Source organism: Nuphar pumila, chromosome 1 (genome assembly GCF_984573655.1).
Source record: "Nuphar pumila chromosome 1, dmNupPumi1.hap1.1, whole genome shotgun sequence".
Lineage (NCBI taxonomy): Eukaryota > Viridiplantae > Streptophyta > Magnoliopsida > Nymphaeales > Nymphaeaceae > Nuphar > Nuphar pumila.
The window spans coordinates 148541189-148556230 of record NC_143249.1 but is presented as its reverse complement, the minus strand read 5'-3'; the positions used below and the strand labels follow the sequence as shown (position 1 = coordinate 148556230).

At 35.2% G+C, this 15042-nt stretch overlaps 1 pseudogene; it reads left to right on the top strand.

The window, feature by feature from the left end:
- Nucleotides 1-1030, top strand: part of LOC149849212 (pumilio homolog 1-like) — a 56059-nt pseudogene extending 55029 nt beyond the window's left edge.
- Nucleotides 1031-15042: the final 14012 nt, after the last annotated feature.

The following is a 15042-nucleotide window of genomic DNA, read 5'->3' as shown; positions in this document are numbered from 1 at the left end:
AGTGTATCCTTCTCTTCTTCTTCTTCTTCTTCTTTTCCTCTTCTTCTTCTTCTTTATGAATTTTCATTTTGATTTCTGTTAAGCATTCATAGCTCATATTAAAAGAAATATGTTTTGATTTACAGATTTTGTTTCATAAAATTTTTAATTCGTAGTTACATGAATCGGTTCTGCATAAATAAAAAAAAAAAAAGGAAGAAAAAATTTGCCGATGAATCTCAGAACTCCTGTAGCCTTTCCGGTTTTCTTAGATCTGAAGTCTTGATAAAACATCAGAGTTAAAACATTAAAAACAGAAAAATTTTGTTCAGCAATTGGTGGATTTCAATATTTCTACAGGAACTAATCTGAAATCTACCGTCGGATTTCAACAAAATTCATACAGATGCTTGATCGATCATCTGGATCGATTTCCATTAATTTTTTTATCCGGCGATCATTATTTTCAAAGCTTACTAAATTGATTTCTAACTATCAATCAGAGAACTGGATCAAATCCAGTTGATTATAATCTCTTTGTTCTCTGATTGATAGTTGAAATCCTCTGATGTAGCCGGATTCACATCACATGTATCGTGAAAATGTGAAAGAGGCACTTTCATTTGAGTTGTCGTGAAATTCATTTCACGGCTGTTGAAGAATTCTAGTGGAGGCTGTTGAAGAATTCTGGTAGGCTGTTGAAGCATTCCAGTATGCTGTTGAAGAATTCCGGTAGGCTGTTGAAGAATTCCGGTGGAGGCTGTTGAGAGTTCCGGTAGGCTGTTTTGATTTTCGGTGGGCTGTTGTGATTTTTCGGTGGAAGATATTGAGAGTTCCGGTGGAGGATTCGCCGGAAGTTCTGGTGGTTCAGCTCTCTGAAATGGTGGGAACCGAACTCACCTGTGTGAGGTCGTGTATTGTGATTCAATCGTGAATTGTTGATATTGTATTTTTTCTCATTTTCACGGCAAAGAATTATTTTGAAAAAAAATGTTTTCAGCAAGTGTAGCTGTTCCTAATCTTTGGTGATTATTGTTTGAAGGTTGATTGATGGACTTTTGGCATTAATCAGATGTCTGTTTTAGATCAAACTAGTGATTTCTGAATGTATAAGATCTAAAAATGTTAGTTTGAGTGTATTAAAGAGCATTTGATTGAATGAATAAATTGCTACTTGAACATTGATTTTTGAGCTTTGTAGAACTACTGGTTTCTTGATTAATCTGATTATCGGTCATCTTTCCAATTTCTAAGCAATATCTGGCCTACATATTTGATGAATGATCAGTAGTGTTAATTTTTGAACATATGTTACTAGTTGATTAGTAATTACTTTTAATTAGTTGTTTTGAATTTAGGTTTAATTAGTTGATTTGAAATAATTAGCAATGGTAATTGCTTTGTAATTAGAATATTTAGCTAATTAGTAATTAGTTTACTTAGTAAAGAAATATGATGTTAGTTTTTGGATACTATTTTTAGTCTTAGAATTAATTAGTTAATTGTCATTAATTAGCTTCCTTTCATGATATCTTTTAGAATTTGTTTTTAGTGTACTTTGTTTAGTATAATTTTTACTTTTATCTCGTATACTGCTCGTGTTCATTTGAATTGTGCAGGATAGCACAGACTGGAGTGGAAGAGATTACGTGACACGAAGTACGAAGAATAAAGTTTTTTTACTTTTAAATTTAGAATTAGAATTTTAATTGGGTTTGTAAATATTGCACTTTACGCCCTCTGCGAAGGGTATTCATTTGTTGTAATAGTTAGTTGTCTTTACTTTTCTTGAATATTTTACATTTCAAATAATTCGGCAATAAATATTAGTTTAGATTTGTGTACTTGAATACAATATATTTTCGTTCCCTGAGTTCGACCCGGTCTCATCCACTAGTGAGAAGCGGTTTTTATTATTTGATGTCTGGTTTTCACATGCTTTTCATATAAAAATCTTTTCAAAATTACAACGATTTAAAAGAAGACATCAAATTTTTGGCGCCGTTGCCGGGGAACGGCGTAATATTAGTATTCGCTTTATTGCCTAGTGTTTGTGTTGCATTTAGGTTTAGAACCACGTATGTGCATATCTTAGAGAAGAGCTTATTTTTCTGCATAGCCCACCTACTAGGACCCCCTTAGAGGTGACTGTGTACGATTGGTACCGTACACATAGATTTTATATTTCTTATGCATAATCTCTTTTATGTGTAACTGCGTGGTGTTTGTTTAGTTTTGTGTTGTTTTTAGTTCACTCGCTTTGTGGTTTGCGTGGTTTGACCGCTTAGTGCGTTAGTTAGGTAGAAAACCAAAGTTAGGACGTGTGCTACACCGGTCTACTCCAAGGTGTACGCAATGGCTGACGATCATCATTTGATCCATCCTTTGAGGGAGTACTTCATGCCAAATACGTATACTCCCACCTTTTGCATCACAAGACCTGATGTAGGAGCGAGCCATTTTGAGATTAAGGCCAGTGTGATTCAAATGTTACCTTCGTTTTATGGCCTTAGCAATGAAGACCCATATCGTCATCTCGACGAATTCCTTGAGATTTGCTCGACTGTGCGAATTAATAATTTTGGAGACGACGCTATGAGGTTAACTTTGTTTCCATTCTCTCTCAAAGATAAAGCCAAGCACTGGTTAAAATCGCTTAAGACAGTTCGTATTACTACTTAGGAAGGAATGCAAAAAGAATTTTTAAAAAAATATTTCCCAATTGGTAAGACAAACCAGTTTCGTAAAGCTATAACCAGTTTTTCTCAAATTGAGGGAGAACAATTTCACGAGTCTTGGGAGAGATTGAAAGATCTTCTCTGCAAGTGTCCCCATCACCAGGTGCCTCGTTGGCAGTTGGTGCAGTATTTTTATGACGGGCTTACTGAAAAGCATCGTCAAATGGTTGATTCGTCTTGTGGGGGCACTTTTATGCTCAAGAGTGAGGACGAGGCGTGGTCTCTATTCGAGACCTTGAGTGAAAACACGATGCATCATACCTTGTCTTCACGGCTCGATAGGACTACATCTCTGTCTAGTGGTCCTAGGAAAGTTGGGATTTCCGAAGTTGGGTCCGAGTTAGAATTGCGTACTAAGGTTGACCAGTTGACTAGGAAGTTAGATCAATTCCTAGCCAATTCTTCGAGAAGTCCAGTAGAAAGAGTGTGCGAGCTATGTTCTAGCCCTGCACATGGTGTTTCAGATTGTCCGGCAGCGCCATTATATCCTGAATTTGTTCAGGAGCAGGTGAATGCTGCCCAAGGTTTCGCTAGACCCATGCCTGATTTGTTTACATCATCATATACCCCAGGTTGGCGAAACCAATCCATTCCCCTATCCCATCATCCCTCCCAGACACCGTATAGACCCAGTAACCCTTCACAAGGTTACTCGCATCCTATATTTCCACAGGTTCATCCCCCAACCCAACATGCTTATACTCAACCCCATCCTCATGAGCCTTCATTTAGTCAATCCTTCCAAGATAGGATATTACAAGTTTTGAGTTCCCATACGCAGTCAATAGCCAAGCTAGAGACTCAAATGGGACAGTTGGTTGAGACTTTTACTAGGCAAAGCCAGGGGAACCTTCATAGTCAGTCTGTTGTCACATCCAAGGGAGAGGATTCCATGTTATTTGACTTGCAACCTACTTCACCTCATGAGCCAGTCAAATCTGTTACATCCCTCCAGTATGGGAAGGCGTGTCACTCCACTCAGGAATCGACTCATGAACCTCGTAGCATTTCTACTGACGAGTCGATTTCCATGATACCTCAACAGAAGGGGCCTTACTCACAGCATACATTTTCATCATATAAAGCCCCATTTTCTCAGCCTTTAGGATCACCAATCGTTTTGAGTAAGCAAGAGGTGCAGATGCAGAAGGTGCTTGACCAAGTCAAGCCAGATCATATTCACCACTTGTCTGAAGTTGCATTCATTGATACTCGGTCGGTCCTAGACTCTCGATTCTTGACCAGTCTCTCAGATGAGACTAATTTCCGTTCTTCATGTCAAGAGAGTCATGATACTACATTTGGAGGTAGAAGGGATGGAAACACAGTGCGTAGTGTCACAGATGACACTCTTTTCTATATAGAGCCCGGTTGAGTCTGACTTCATGTCCATTGATCTCATGGACGATGAAGGATTTTTCCAGGGATCCGTCTGGCTGGGGACGTGAAACTTAGCGCTTTATGGGAGGCAACCCATATTCTGTATAGTATTACATTTGTTGTTAGGATTTGTAGATTTTATTTGGTTTTATTTTTCGTTTTTCTATCTTTTCTATGAGTTTCATGTTTTGTCCTGTATACATTGCATTCATTACATTCATAGAACGTGTATTTTTAATTCATGTCAGGTTATTCTACTCTTTTCCCTCATTTATTTCTCTCATGTGCATTCACTGAGTTTCATTCAAGCATGGGGGAGTGCCACTGGGACAGTGTCATATAAGCATGGGGGAGGGTGTAGAGTGCACACCTTGATATTTCTGTTTACGTTCTTGCACATGTTTACATATCTCTCATGAAAAGTAGATTTTTAAAGAAAGAGTTTGAACTTATATGAATGTTATTTCAGATCTAATGTTTTTAGAGGATTTTTTAAGCCCCACGAAAATTTTTTCTGACATAGATCTAAAAATTATGGTTGTTTATGCGGATTTCGAAGAAATGATGATAGATATATGTTAGAATTTATTTTGAATCATAAATATGAATATGCACAGTTCTATTTTTGAAAAACTAAACAAATGAACAAAAGCATAAAAATGAGCTCAAAAAGTGAGAAAAAGCATGCGTTAGGTTGTTTGGATAATTTCACAATCCTTAGTAGATGGAACTTAGATGTAAGTTGAAACTTTTAATTCCATTTTCGAAAAGGAGAGTGGAAAACTTCGTAATCCTAAGTAACTGAGAACAGATACAAGTTGAAATATTTGACTCTCATGTTATAAAGGTGAATGAAGGAAGTCACTTTTATGTCTTAGTTGATATCTTTTGGTATGTATTGAAAAAGTATAGAAGATATTGACATTGCACAAGGCATAAAAGCAGACCACACGCAAGCTATATGAGAAAAATAAGTGCGCAAAAAGAAAAAGCGTGAAAAAAAAAAAAAAAGAGAGATAAAAGAGCTTAGAAAGAAAGAAAAGTTCAATGCTTAGAAGTGTGATTGAGAAAACCTGTGCATAAAACATATGAGTGAGGATAAGTAAATAATAATATATTTTTATTGGATTTTCTAAGAATAAAACATAAATAATTGTGATTTTTAGAAAAGTGAAAGAAATTCTTTTTCTGTGGTAGTGCATAAAAGACTCTAAATATATTTCGATTTTGAAATAATAGGAAAAATTTGTGAAAACAAAGTCTTTAATTACTTACTGCTTGTGAGGATGTGTAATATTATGCATACATGACAGAGATGTTTGTGGGTAGCATCACTGCAAACCTTCACGAGACCTTACTCGTCCACTAGGGTAACCCAGGGGTTGAAAGGGCTTGTTGCATGAGCTAAATGCAACCGTGATTCCTACGAAAGTGAGTTAGGTGATAGTTTGATTTCTTGCATTTTTCTAGTTTGCTCGAGGACTAGCAAAACATAAGCATGGGGGTATTTGATCATGCATATAATTCAGGGTTTATTAACATTTAAATATGCATGATTTTATGAAATAATGTTTCAAAAACCCAATTTTATGTTAGTTTTTGAGTAAATGTGCTAAAATGATTTAAAAATAGAAAATGCATGAAAAATAGTTTTATTTTATATTTTAATGTCTATTTTAGTGTTTGACATAATTGTAGTAGTTTAGTTTTTGAAAATCATAAAAAAAAAATTAGAGTTAAAATAGACTTAGTTTTGTATTTTCTAAAACATAGTCATTTTGAGTTGTTTTGTAAATAACTTTTTGAAGAGAAGTTTTTGAAATGCAATTTTACAAAGAAGAGGGACTTATGGAGAAAAGTTCAAATCTTTAAATATGATACGTAGGGGGAAGAGAGGCTTGTCTTCTCTCTTTTGCCCAAGCCCTCTCTTCTTCCCCTTCCTCTCCACCTCTTCTTACCTCTTCTTCTTCTTCTCCCTAATTTCCCCTCTTTTTCTCATCCTCTTTCCGGTGGAGAATTCCGGCAATGGCTGAAGCAAGATAGAGGATTCCAACCTCTCTTCCCAACCAAGTCTGTAAGTGTATCCTTCTCTTCTTCTTCTTCTTCTTCTTCTTCTTTTCCTCTTCTTCTTTTTCTTCTTCTTCTTCTTCTTCTTCTTTATGAATTTTCATTTTGATTTCTGTTAAGCATTCATAGCTCATATTAAAAGAAATATGTTTTGATTTACAGTTTTTGTTTCATATAATTTTTAATTCGTAGTTACATGAATCGGTTCTGCATAAATAAAAAAAAAAAGGAAGAAAAAATTTGCCGATGAATCTCAGAACTCCTGTAGCCTTTCCGGTTTTCTTAGATCTGAAGTCTTGATAAAACATCAGAGTTAAAACATTAAAAACAGAAAAATTTTGTTCAGCAATTGGTGGATTTCAATATTTCTACAGGAACTAATCTAAAATCTACCGTTGGATTTCAACAAAATTCATACAGAAGCTTGATCGATCATCTGGATTGATTTCCATTAATTTTTTTATCCGGCGATCATTATTTTCAAAGCTTACTAAATTGATTTCTAACTATCAATCAGAGAACTGGATCAAATCCAGTTGATTATAATCTCTTTGTTCTCTGATTGATAGTTGAAATCCTCTGATGTAGCCGGATTCACATCACATGTATCGTGAAAATGTGAAAGAGGCACTTTCATTTGAGTTGCCGTGAAATTCATTTCACGGCTGTTGAAGAATTCCGGTGGAGGCTGTTGAAGAATTCCAGTAGGCTGTTGAAGCATTCCAGTATGCTGTTGAAGAATTCCGGTAGGCTGTAGAAGAATTCCGGTGGAGGCTGTTGAGAGTTCTGGTAGGCTGTTGTGATTTTCGGTGGGCTGTTGTGATTTTTCGGTGGAAGATATTGAGAGTTCCGGTTTAGGATTCGCCGGAAGTTCTGGTGGTTCAGCTCCCTGAAATGGTGGGAACCGAACTCACCTGTGTGAGGTCGTGTATTGTGATTCAATCGTGAATTGTTAATATTGTATTTTTTCTCATTTTCACGACAAAGAATTATTTTGAAAAAAAATGTTTTCAGCAAGTGTAGCTGTTCCTAATCTTTGGTGATTATTGTTTGAAGGTTGATTGATGGACTTTTGGCATTAATCAGATGTCTGTTTTAGATCAAACTAGTGATTTCTGAATGTATAAGATCTAAAAATGTTAGTTTGAGTGTATTAAAGAGCATTTGATTGAATGAATAAATTGCTACTTGAACATTGATTTTTGAGCTTTGTAGAACTACTGGTTTCTTGATTAATCTGATTATCGGTCATCTTTCCAATTTCTAAGCAATATCTGGCCTACATATTTGATGAATGATCAGTAGTGTTAATTTTTGAACATATGTAACTAGTTGATTAGTAATTACTTTTAATTAGTTGTTTTGAATTTAGGTTTAATTAGTTGATTTGAAATAATTAGCAATGGTAATTGCTTTGTAATTAGAATATTTAGCTAATTAGTAATTAGTTTACTTAGTAAAGAAATATGATGTTAGTTTTTGGATACTATTTTTAGTCTTAGAATTAATTAGTTAATTGTCATTAATTAGCTTCCTTTCATGATATCTTTTAGAATTTGTTTTTAGTGTACTTTGTTTAGTATAATTTTTACTTTTATCTCGTATACTGCTCGTGTTTATTTGAATTGTGCAGGATAGCACAGACTGGAGTGGAAGAGATTACGTGACACGAAGTACGAAGAATAAAGTTTTTTTACTTTTAAATTTAGAATTAGAATTTTAATTGGGTTTGTAAATATTTCACTTTACGCCCTCTGCGTAGGGTATTCATTTGTTGTAATAGTTAGTTGTCTTTACTTTTCTTGAATATTTTACATTTCAAATAATTCGGCAATAAAGATTAGTTTAGATTTGTGTACTTGAATACAATATATTCCCGTTCCCTGAGTTCGACCCGGTCTCATCCACTAGTGAGAAGCGGTTTTTATTATTTGATGTCTGGTTTTCACATGCTTTTCATATAAAAATCTTTTCAAAATTACAACGATTTAAAAGAAGACATCAAATTTTTGGCGCCGTTGCCGGGGAACGGCGTAATATTAGTATTCCCTTTATTGCCTAGTGTTTGTGTTGCATTTAGGTTTAGAACCACGTATGTGCATATCTTAGAGAAGAGCTTATTTTTCTGCATAGCCCACCTACTAGGACCCCCTTAGAGGTGACTGTGTACGATTGGTACCGTACACATAGATTTTATATTTCTTATGCATAATCTCTTTTATGTGTAACTGCGTGGTGTTTGTTTAGTTTTGTGTTGTTTTTAGTTCACTCGCTTTGTGGTTTGCGTGGTTTGACCGCTTAGTGCGTTAGTTAGGTAGAAAACCAAAGTTAGGACGTGTGCTACACCGGTCTACTCCAAGGTGTACGCAATGGCTGACGATCATCATTTGATCCGTCCTTTGAGGGAGTACTTCATGCCAAATACGTATACTCCCACCTCCTGCATCACAAGACCTGATGTAGGAGCGAGCCATTTTGAGATTAAGGCCAGTGTGATTCAAATGTTACCTTTGTTTTATGGCCTTAGCAATGAAGACCCATATCGTCATCTCGACGAATTCCTTGAGATTTGCTTGACTGTGTGAATTAATAATTTTGGAGACGACGCTATGAGGTTAACTTTGTTTCCATTCTCTCTCAAAGATAAAGCCAAGCACTGGTTAAAATCTCTTGAGACGGTTCGTATTACTACTTAGGAAGGAATGCAAAAAGAATTTTTAAAAAAATATTTCCCAATTGGTATGACAAACCAGTTTCGTAAAGCTATAACCAGTTTTTCTCAAATTGAGGGAGAACAATTTCACGAGTCTTGGGAGAGATTGAAAGATCTTCTCTGCAAGTGTCCCCATCACCAGGTGCCTCGTTGGCAGTTGGTGCAGTATTTTTATGACGGGCTTACTGAAAAGCATCGTCAAATGGTTGATTCGTCTTGTGGGGGCACTTTTATGCTCAAGAGTGAGGACGAGGCGTGGTCTCTATTCGAGACCTTGAGTGAAAACACGATGCATCATACCTTGTCTTCACGGCTCGATAGGACTACATCTCTGTCTAGTGGTCCTAGGAAAGTTGGGATTTCCGAAGTTGGGTCTGAGTTAGAATTGCGTACCAAGGTTGACCAGTTGACTAGGAAGTTAGATCAATTCCTAGCCAATTCTTCGAGAAGTCCAGTAGAAAGAGTGTGCGAGCTATGTTCTAGCCCTGCACATGGTGTTTCAGATTGTCCGGCAGCGCCATTATATCCTGAATTTGTTCAGGAGCAGGTGAATGCTGCCCAAGGTTTCGCTAGACCCATGCCTGATTCGTTTACATCATCATATACCCCAGGTTGGCGAAACCAATCCATTCCCCTATCCCATCATCCCTCCCAGACACCGTATAGACCCAGTAACCCTTCACAAGGTTACTCGCATCCTATATTTCCACAGGTTCATCCCCCAACCCAACATGCTTATACTCAACCCCATCCTCATGAGCCTTCATTTAGTCAATCCTTCCAAGATAGGATATTACAAGTTTTGAGTTCCCATACGCAGTCAATAGCCAAGCTGTTTGATGAATGATCAGTAGTGTTAATTTTTGAACATATGTTACTAGTTGATTAGTAATTACTTTTAATTAGTTGTTTTGAATTTAGGTTTAATTAGTTGATTTGAAATAATTAGCAATGGTAATTGCTTTGTAATTAGAATATTTAGCTAATTAGTAATTAGTTTACTTAGTAAAGAAATATGATGTTAGTTTTTGGATACTATTTTTAGTCTTAGAATTAATTAGTTAATTGTCATTAGCTTCCTTTCATGATATCTTTTAGAATTTTTTTTTAGTGTACTTTGTTTAGTATAATTTTTAATTTTATCTTGTATACTGCTCGTGTTCATTTGAATTGTGCAGGATAGCACAGACTGGAGTGGAAGAGATTACGTGACACGAAGTACGAAGAATAAAGTTTTTTTACTTTTAAATTTAGAATTAGAATTTTAATTGGGTTTGTAAATATTGCACTTTACGCCCTCTGCGAAGGGTATTCATTTGTTGTAATAGTTAGTTGTCTTTACTTTTCTTGAATATTTTACATTTCAAATAATTCGGCAATAAAGATTAGTTTAGATTTGTGTACTTGAATACGATATATTCCCGTTCCCTGAGTTCGACCCGGTCTCATCCACTAGTGAGAACCGGTTTTTATTATTTGATGTCTTGTTTTCACATGCTTTTCATATAAAAATCTTTTCAAAATTACAACGATTTAAAAGAAGACATCACTAATTTTCGTTCTTCATGTCGAGAGAGTCATGATAATACATTTAGAGGTAGAAGGGATGGAAACACAGTGCGTAGTGTCACAGATGACACACTTTTCTACATAGAGCCCGGTTAAGCCTGACTTCATGTCCATTGATCTCATGGACGATAAAGGATTTTTCCAGGGATCTGTCTGGCTGGGGACGTGAAACTTAGCGCTTTATGGGAGGCAACCCATATTTTGTACAGTATTACATTCGCTTTTAGGATTTGTAAATTTTCTTTGGTTTTATTTTTCGTTTTCTATGAGTTTTATGTTTTGTCATGTATACATTGCATTCATTAGATTCATAGAACGTACATTTTTAATTCATGTCAAGTTGATTCTACTAATTTCCCTCATTCATTTCCTCTCAAGTGCATTCACTTAGTTTCATATAAGCATGGGGGAGTGTCACTCGGACAGTGTCATTCAAGCATGGGGGAGGGTGTAGTTTGCACACTTTGATATTTCTGTTTACATTCTTGCACATGTTTACACATATCTCATGAAAAGTAGGTTTTTAAAGAAAGAGTTTGAACTTATATGAATGATATTACAAATCTGATATTTTTAGAGGATTTTTAAGCCCCACGAAAAAAAAATTCTGACATAGATCTAAAAATTATGGTTGTTTATGTGGATTTTGAAGAAATGATGATAGATACATGTTAGAATTTATTTTGAATCGCAAATATGAATATGCACAGTTGTATTTTTGAAAAACTAAGCAAATGAACAAAAGCGTAAAAATGAGCTCAAAAGAGAAAAAAGAGCATGCATTAGGTTGTTTGGATAATTCCATAATCCTTAGTAGATGGAAATTAGATGTAAGTTGAAACTTTTAATTCCATTTCGAAAAGGAGAGTTGAAAACTTCGTGATCCTAAGTAGCTGAGAACAAATACAAGTTGAAATGTTTGACTCTCACGTTATAAAGGAGAATGAAGGAAGTCACTTTTATGTCTTAGTTGATATCTTTTGGTATGTATTGAAAAAGTATAGAAGATATTGACATTGCACAAGGCATAAAAGCAGACCACACGCAAGCTATAAGAGAAGAATAAGTGCGCAAAAAGAAAAAGCGTGAAAAAAAATGAAAAAAATCAAGAAAAGAGCTGAAAAAGAAAGAAAAGTTTAGTGCTTAGAAGTATGATTGAGAAAACCTGTGTAGAAAACATATGAGTGAGGATAAGTAAATAATAACTTGTTTTTATTGGATTTTCTAAGAATAAAACATAAATAATTGTGATATTTAGAAAAGTGAAAGAAATTCTTTTTCTATGGTGGTAAATAAAAGATTCTAATTATATTGTGATTTTGAAATAACAGAAAATATTGGTGAAAATAAAGTCTTTAATTGCCTACTACTTATGAGGATGTGTAATATTATGCATACATGACAAAGATGTTTGTGAGTAGCATCACTGGAAACCCTCACGAGACCTTACTCGTCCACTGGGGTAACCCAGGGGTTGAAAGGGCTTGTTGCATGAGCTAAATGCAACCGTGATTCCTACGAAAGTGAGTTAGTCGATAGTTTTGATTTCTTGCATTTTTCTAGTTTGCTCGAGGACTAGCAAAACATAAGCATGGGGGTATTTGATCATGCATATATTTTTGGGATATTTCATATAAAAATATGCATGATTTCATGAGAAAATGATTTAAAAACCCAATTTTATGTTAGTTTCGAGTAAATGTGCTAAAATAATATAAGAATAGAAAATGCATGAAAAATAGTGTTATTTTACATTTTAATGCATATTTTTGTGTTTGACATAATTGTAGTAGTTTAGTTTTTGAAAATAATAAAAAAACTAGAGTTAAAATAGACTTAGTTTTGTATTTTCTAAAACATAGTCATTTTGAGTTGTTTTCTAAATAACTTTTTGAAGAGAGGTTTTGAAATGCAATTTTAAAAAGAAGATGGATTTATGGACAAAAGTTCAAATCTTTAAATATGATACGTAGGGGGAAGAGAGGCTTGTCTTCTCTTTCTTGCCTAAGCCCTCTCTTCTTCCCCTTCCTCTCCACCTCTTCTTGCCTTTTCTTCTCCTTCTCCCTATTTTCCCCTCTTTTTCTCATCCTCCTTCCGGTGGAGAATTCCGACAACGGCTGAAGCAAGAGAGAGGATTCCAACCTCTCTTCTAATCCCTCAAGTTACGGTGAGTTCCTCTTCTTCTTAACCTCTACGTTCTCTTCTCTTTTCTTATTCTTTTCTCCTTTTTTATATCACGTAGTGTTTAGATCATTTTCTTTATGCATTGCATCTTGTTTTCCTGTAGCATACATTACATAGCATTCATGTGTTTTCTTTTCATCTTTCAATTTCTGTAGCAATTAGTTTTCATTACAATAGAGTAAATACTTTAGGATCTAGCATCGTTTCTGCAAAGTAGTAGTAGCAGCAATTTGGTTTTTGCAAAAGCCTCAGCCTCAGCATTAACATTAGCAGAGGTTAATATTTGGAATTTGATCATCTCACGATTTTGTAAAAGAATAGTTGATCACCTGATCAACTATTAATTGATGTCGGGTGATTAAATATCCAGATCGGATGAATCGACTATCTGAGTCTGATCAATCAAAGGTTTAGATCGATCAAACTTGCTTTACAGTTCATATTGAAATGTTTACTGTTTCCAGCAATGAAATGAAGAAATCCGATTGAACTATCTACTGCTCCTATCGATTATTGTTTTCAAAGTTAATTGGATCTGATTTTTTGAATCGATCGGAAGTCTGGATCAATTGCCTCTATTGGAATAGGATCTACCAGAATCCTTTAGATACAAGTGGACTCCCATGTTTTTTTGGTAGATCGGCTAGATGACATTGCCAGAATTTCTTGCTTTAGCCGCCGAAACTTCTCCTCAGCCTGCCGTGAGATTCTAGATCTGCAAGACTAAAAAAATCGATCATTCTGATAGATATATTTGCTGTGAAACAAATGGATGCATCAGCTATGATCAGGTGAAATTCCAAATCTATCGGAACCACCAGTGCCTCTTCCGGTGGATCCCTCTTCTGTTGTCCTTCTGCCAGAATCCCTTGTGTAAAGTCTGAATCCATCGATCGATTGTCTGATATCGATCGATCAGAAGAGGTCTTGATTGAAATCCAGCCTGTCGGAATCCTAATCCGACGTTCTCCTGCCAGAATCCCTTGCATAAGTTGTGACTTTGTGAATCCTCTGTCATGATATGCCGTGAAATTTGAATTTTTTGAATCTACCGTAGCTAGCTGGCCGAAATCTCCTGTGTAAGTTGGAAACTGCCAGAAATACTGGGATTTATGATGATCTCTTGCATTTCAATCGATTGAGATACAAATTAATGAGTTTTACTTCTAATGTTTACTAATTGTGTTTTTAATGTTTTTCGGCATCTATGTTTTACTGGCAATAGATCACCTGATCTATCCGGCGACTTGATATTGTGCCTGAGCACTGTATCTTTGGTGATTCCTTGTGTAAGTTGAAAAATTGAGAATTTCAGCCATGAGTTACGGAGGAATTGTGATTTTTTTAGATTAATCGTTATTGACAGCAGACATTTTTTGAACTTTGCTGATGATAATTGCTTTCTGGCAAAAGTTTTCCGGCAGCTGAAATTGATAATGAGTGGCAACCTTGTACTGATTGAAGAGTGTTGAAATTGGAGTGAAAAGTTCGTTTTACAATTTCTATATCTGTGAAGGTCGATGTTGTGTAAATCCAGTACATAGCAATTGCATGAAATATTAAGTTTACAATGTATTTTCTATGATTAGCAGTGTTGATTTTCAATAAGTATCATTGCATGTTAGCTGAAGCAAATTTGAGTTTTGCTGAGTTTTTTTTAAGTATTAGTTCATTAACTTGTAGAGTTTAGTTTAACCTACCAATAGTTAGTTGTTAGTTCATCAATTAGTTAGTAGTTAGACTTAATTAGAATCTTTGTGATAATTAATATTTAATTTCATGTCAATTAGTAGTTAGTAATCAATTTTTTTTATTTGAAGTGTCATGTAGATTTTATAATTCTTTTAGTATAGTTTTATTCTTTTATTTTGTACTGCTCGTGTTTCTTTTGACTTGTGCAGGATCGCATAGGAGTGGAGCTGAAGTGCATACGTGACACGGAAGTGCAAGAATAGAAGATGTTTTTCTTTTATTTTAGAATTTAGGCATTTAATTGGGTTTGTAAATATCGCTTTTTACACCCTCTGCGAAGGGTATTCATTTGTTGTAATAGTCAGTTGTTTTTACCTTTCTTGAACATTTTCCATTTTAATAATACGGCAATAAAGATTAGTTTAGATTTGCGTGTTTGAATACGAAATATTTCTGTTCCCTGAGTTCGACCCAGTCTCATCTACTAGTGAGAACCGGTTTTTATTATTTGATGTCTGGTTTTCACATGTTTTACATATGAAAATCTTTTCAAAATTACAACAATTTAAAAGAAGACATCAAGGTCACCTCTCCTCTCAATCCAAACTGATACGTTCATCTATACATCATCCTCATTTCATTAATCATCCAATCTCTCAGATCTTCTACAGCATATCAGCATCTGATTGCAGCATTGGTATTCATCGATCCTCCATAGCG